Source organism: Eucalyptus grandis, chromosome 10 (genome assembly GCF_016545825.1).
Source record: "Eucalyptus grandis isolate ANBG69807.140 chromosome 10, ASM1654582v1, whole genome shotgun sequence".
NCBI classification, from domain to species: domain Eukaryota; kingdom Viridiplantae; phylum Streptophyta; class Magnoliopsida; order Myrtales; family Myrtaceae; genus Eucalyptus; species Eucalyptus grandis.
In genome coordinates, this window is record NC_052621.1 from 14,298,742 (window position 1) to 14,304,741 (window position 6,000).

At 41.8% G+C, this 6,000-nt stretch overlaps 1 long non-coding RNA gene across 1 annotated transcript; it reads left to right on the forward strand.

Moving 5' to 3' along the window:
- The first annotated feature begins 2,473 nt into the window (after positions 1-2,473).
- Positions 2,474-3,174, forward strand: LOC108955813. The gene is made up of 2 exons (XR_001981961.2): positions 2,474-2,545; positions 3,089-3,174. It is a non-coding gene; the product is annotated as an uncharacterized LOC108955813 (long non-coding RNA).
- Positions 3,175-6,000: the final 2,826 nt, after the last annotated feature.

Genomic DNA, 6,000 nt, shown 5'->3' on the forward strand with positions numbered 1-6,000 from the left:
GGATCCCAGCTTTTGATGAGTTCCGTGAGTGTCTCTTTCAAGTTGGTTTTGATGATCTCAGATATACGGGTAACAGATTTACTTGGTCTACGTTGATGGGTCCTAACCGTAAGCAAAGGAAAATCGATCGTGTTATGGTTAATTCATGCTGGTCAACTAAATTCTCCTTCTCTGAAGCTTCGTTTTTAGCCCCTGGCATTTCGAACCATTCTCCGATGGTCATTAAGATCCTCCCTGCCCCTAAGTCTTGCAAGCCATTCATGTTCGTCGACTTTTGGCTTACCCACCCGAATTTCTCTAATATGGTTTCTCAAGTTTGGAACTCCTCGCTTAGGGGTACTCTGATGTTTATGCTTTGCTCCAGGCTTCGTCTCCTTAAATGTAGATTGAAGCAGCTCAATAAGGAGTTTTTTTCGGATCTCTCCTATAGAACGGCTGAAGCTAGACAGGTGTTATGTGTTACTCAAGAAGCTCTCCAGGTTGACCCTTATAATATTCAGCTTGCTGAATTAGAGAAACTTCAGCTCCAGTCTTTTTTAGATTTGCTCCTTCAAGAAGAATCATTTTATAGACAGGAATCCCGAGTTCGTTGGCTGAAAGAAGGGGAACTCAATACAAAGTTTTTCCATCAATCGGTAAACAAAAGGCATCTTCATAACATAATTATTTCGCTGTCCAATGGGAACTACACCACTTCAAATCCTTCTGAAGTTCAGAACCTTTTTGTTGATCATTTTCGTGAGCTCTTGGCGTATTCTCCTCCAGTTGCTCGGCCTTCTTTGGAAGAGATGCGTGCGGTTCTAAGTCACACCCTCGATGAGGATCAGGTGTGTTTCATCTCTAGCCCTATTTCTGATGCTGAGATTAGAGATACGCTCTTCTCTCTTGCAGTGGGTAAAGCCCCTGGCCCCGATGGATATAATGTAGAGTTCTTTAAGCATTCTTGGAAAATAGTTGGACCCTCAGTTATTTTGGCAACTAAAGATTTCTTTACAACAGGCAAGTTGTTGTGGGAGATAAATACGACCATCTTGGCCTTGGTTCCCAAAGTCCCTAATGCTTCTAATGTTAACGATTTTCGGCCAATTGCTTGTCAGAACACCATCTACAAGTGTATCACCAAGCTTATTGCCAACCGGCTCTCTCATGTGCTTCCCTCTATTATTAGCTTACCCCAAAATGCTTTTGTTAAAGGTAGGCATATAAGCAACAATATTTTTCTTGCTCAAGAGCTCTTTGGTAGTTTCCACCTTGATCCTTATTGGCCTAAATGCGTGATAAAGGTTGACTTTAAGAAGGCTTATGATACGGTGGATTGGAATATCATTGATCTTTGCTTGCAAGCTTTTGGTTTCCCCTCGGAGTTTATTGCCCGGATTATGGTCTGCATACGTACCCCTAAATACTCGGTTTCTATAAATGGGGAGCTCCATGGGTTTTTCTCGAGTGGTAGGGGTATTCAACAAGGTGACCCGATGTCTCCTTACATCTTTACCCTTGTGATGGAAATATTTACTGGCCTCTTGGATATCCAAACTAGGCGTCCTGATTTTCGGTTCTTCTGGCGTTGCAAGCCCTCTAGACTCTCTCATCTTTTCTTTGCTGATGATGTATTACTCTTTGCTAAAGCTAGCTTGCCGTCCATTGAATTGCTTAAGGATGGGATCGACAAATTTTCTAATTGGAGTGGGCTTGTTCCGAACCTTAGAAAGAGTGAATTTTTTCTCTCTGGGGGTTCCTATGATCTTTGGCAGGATATTTTAAATAAACTGGGCTTCCAGATGGGCACCCTTCCTTTTTGTTACCTTGGAGTTCCAGTTATCTCTGCAAGATTGGGTAAGGTGGATTGTGTGTCTCTGGTAAATTCAATCACGGCGCGTCTCCAGTCTTGGACTCATAGATTCCTCTCTTTTGCGGGACGCCTTCAACTTATAAGGTCGGTACTCCACTTTATCCAAGCCTTTTGGGCCAACGTTTTCTTTATACCTTGTTCGGTCATTAACCGAATTGAACAAATGTTTCGGCAATTTTTTTGGAAAGGCCCAGTGATGGGCCCTGGAGGTGCTAAGGTCTCTTGGTGTGATGTTTTTCTTCCAAAAGAAGAAGGAGGCTTGGGTATTAGAACTCTTCGGGAGAATAATATCGCTTCTATGCTTAAGCACATTTGGATTCTCTTCTCTGATAAGGAATCCCTTTGGTGCAAATGGATCCATTCTACTTTTTTAAAGAGGGAAAACTTTTGGGTTGTCCCGTGTCCTACTCATTGCTCTTGGGCGTGGAGAAAGATATTAAACCTGCGAGAACATTTCCAGCAATACTTCAAGTGGAATATTGGGAATGGACGATCAGTTTCGTTTTGGTTCTCCCAACGGCGACGGCTACTGCGACGGCGACGACGACCGATTGAGGACAGGGCCCCTTTCTTCTGCAAATCTCTCCTTCGTCCCTCTTCCTTCTGTGACGGTGACGGCGACTGAGGGGCCGCCAGTGGCTTTAGATCTGCGGCGCCTCTTGCTTGCTCAGTGAACTGGGCTAGTTCAAATCGGTAAGATTCTCCTTTGATCGCTCTGCCTACATCTTCCTCTGCAAAGATCTCTTTTGCTCTTTTTCTCAATGCTGTCACTGGGTCGTATGCAGAGGGTATCTGGGTTTTTTTCCTTTTTTTCTTGCTTTGCTCCATTTTTTCTGTTCTTTGAGACGTTTTCTTGGTGGGTGTTGAGGCGAAGGTTTTGTTTTTCTGTTGCGACGCGAACTTTGATTTGTGCTGCTGCGTTGGTTCCGAGGAACACTCTGTCCATCTACCATTTTTGCTATTTTCTTTTTTGTGGGTTTTTGTTTTTCTGCTTCGGCTCTTCTTTTTCCCCGTACGAAGATTTTCTGTGGATTTAGGTGAGATCCTCATTGTTGTTTCGCTTCCATTGGTGTGACGAGTGTTAATTTTGTTGTTGTGCTGAGTGGTACACAATGAAGATGGATGCTTTATCTGTTTTTTGGGGGAAATTTTGAAAATAGATTTAGCCGATGTTCAATCTTCAGGTTGAGTTCTTGTTTCCAACAAAGTTCGAAAATCCTTGGTGATTGTACGCAGACTTTGAGAGAAGACAAAGCTCTTGTTTAATCTAATAATTTTTTAAGGAGCATATACAGAAGGTAAGCCGTCCCCACCCAAAAAAAGAAAACCGAAAACCAAAAGCTAAAAATCGAAAAACCGAATCGAACTGAACCGAACCGAACCGAAATTTCGGTTGGGTTTGGTTTCGCCCGCCTTCGGAAGATTTTTTAACGGTTCGGTTCAGTTCGGTTTTCAAAAAAACCGAACCGAACCGAACCGTTGACACCCCTAGTGCTACATCATATGGAAAGAGCGTAACAATGTGCTTTTTCGCAATCAAACCCTTTTTCTTCCGGCGATGAAGATGCACCTCCAGAAGGTGATTAAGGATAAAGCTATGACGTTTAAGCATGTTGCTGACATTCCAAAGAATAGAAGACTTCAACAGAGCTGGGATCTTCATCCTTCTATCTTTGATTGATGGTAGTTCTTTAGTTTGTTTTTAGTCTTCCTTTCTTTCTTTTCGTTGTTTGTTCTGTTTGTTGGGAACCACGGTACCCCTACACTCGCTTAGACTCCTGTCTTCTTGAGTATTTGTTTTTTGTTGGTGCCGGGCCTCCTCCCTTGTATTCTTCTTCGCAAAATCTATACTATACTTACCTTTACCAAAAAAATAAAATTTGTACAGTTACCAAATGTGTTTCTATTCTTTTTCTATTCTAGGAACATAAATTGAGTGCAGTTACCAAACGTGTTTATGTTCTTTTTCTATTCCAAGAACATGATTTTTTTATATTTATCAAACGTGTTCTTTTGTTTTATTCTTCGAAACAGAAATATTTTTTTCTAATTCTGTTCCTTGGAACAATTTTTGAACAGAAACACAAACAAACACGCCCTAAAATCCAAGTAACTACGAACAACTCCTGCGACTTAAAAGCATAATTTCGACTACCCTCCAGTCCTAACATTCGAACCTCCAATCTCGAATTATCAAATTTCAAACTTGCTGCCCAAATATGTTACAAGATCTAAATCTAGCCTAACACTACAAAGCAAAAACCGAACAAATCGTCAACGCCTCTTTAGACCAAAATTATATATAATTTTCTACTCCATCTAGTTTTCTAGTCTGAATATTCAGTCGTGGGTGCAGTTCACAAAAAAAAAAAAAAAAAAAGTGGGCTGCTTACATAGAAAAATGGGAGAATTACCAAAAATACCATAAACCTATTGCAATTGTACCAATTCAGTCCTAAATTTTTTTTTTTTAGTTAATTTAGTCATAAACCTTTTACAATTGTGTTAGTTTAGTCCATTCGGCCAAAATTGGCCGCCCAGCGCTAACGTGGACACTGGCCGTCCGGTGAAAGTTGACATGGCAAATTTTTTTTTCGAATTTTTAATTTTTTTTCGAATTTTTAATTTTTTTTTCGAATTTTTAATTATTTTTTCGAATTTTTAGTTCTTTTTTTTTCAACTTCTCCTTCCTCTGGCCGGCCAACGTCGGTCAGAGGTGAGAGCCGGTGAGGCCGACCCTCGCCTTAGATCTGGTAAGGGTCGAGCTTGACCCTCGCCATGGCTGGGTGGGGCCAAGTCTCGCTAGATCTGGCGGGGCCTCGCCCAGCGACGGCGAGGCTGGCCTCCCTAGCAACTTTCGTGAGCGCGGCCAGCGCCCTATTCGCTGCCTCCATTGTCGGAGCTTGCCGAGGACCCGAGGGTTTTTCGGCTCATTTTGCAGAGGGTGGATTGGAGAAGACAACGACCCAACTCGGCTTCCGCAGCAACGAACCACGGAAGTCGGAGCTGCCGAAAACGCGGAGTAGCGGGCGGGAACGTCGCCTTGGCTGGGCGAGGCCGACCCTTGCCTTGGATTTGGTGAGGCTCAGCCTTGCCCATCCATGGAGAGGGTCGATCTCACCGGTGCCGGTGAGCTTGGCCCTCGCCATGGCTGGGCGAGGCTAGCCTCACCAAATATGGCGGGGCCTTGCCATTGTCGGCCTCGCCAGCCCTCGCCTCGGCCGGCCGCAGGAAGGAGAAACTGAAAAAAAAAAAAAAGAATTAAAAAATTCAAAAATATTTGAAAATTCGAAAAAAATAAATAAAAAATTTTGCCATGTCAGCTTTCGCTGGACAGCCGGTGTCCACGTTAGCGCCGGTCGGCCAATTTTGACCGGATAGACTAAACTGGCACAATTATAAAATGTTTAGGACTAAATTGGCTATAAAAAAAATTAGGACTGAATTGGCACAATTGCAATATGTTTAAGACTTTTTTTTGGTAATTCTCCCTAGAAAAAGTCATATTCTGTTTTTGCATCATGCTTTACTTGCCTACAAAGCTGAGAATTGCTCATCTCTTAGCTGAGTGATAGTTTTTTGTTGTCAGCAAAAATCATATAATTGCACCAACTGATCTGTGTATATATTGGAAAAAGCTAAAATTCATGTGCAACAGTTTCTTACTAAGCATGAAATTGAAGTTGGGGATTTTTATAAATGCCACTGTTACGGAGATATTCTTCAAGAACATTACTGTAATTTGATCACCCATAGAGGAAGAACAAAGAATAATTAAATAAATAATCACATCCCCAGTACAAAGATTTATATACTAAAGAATTAGATCCTCCCAATTTAAAACTATCTAAAAATTTACTTTAATTTATGCTACTTTAAGCACAACGTTCAAGAAGACCACATCATGGGATTTCCCAATCCTTAAACCCACCATGCTCCAGCATCGAAATCCTTCTCACAAACCAATTCAAAAACTAACAAAACCCAAATAAATTTGACAAATTTCGGGCGATCAGCTACCGTGACTATAACCTCCCTTGGGATTTCACTGCTGCTTTCAAACAAGCAGACGATTAACCGCAAAGCACAAACCATGCTAAAAAAAAAAAAAAACAGATTTGAATTCTTTTACTGGGACCTGCATAAAT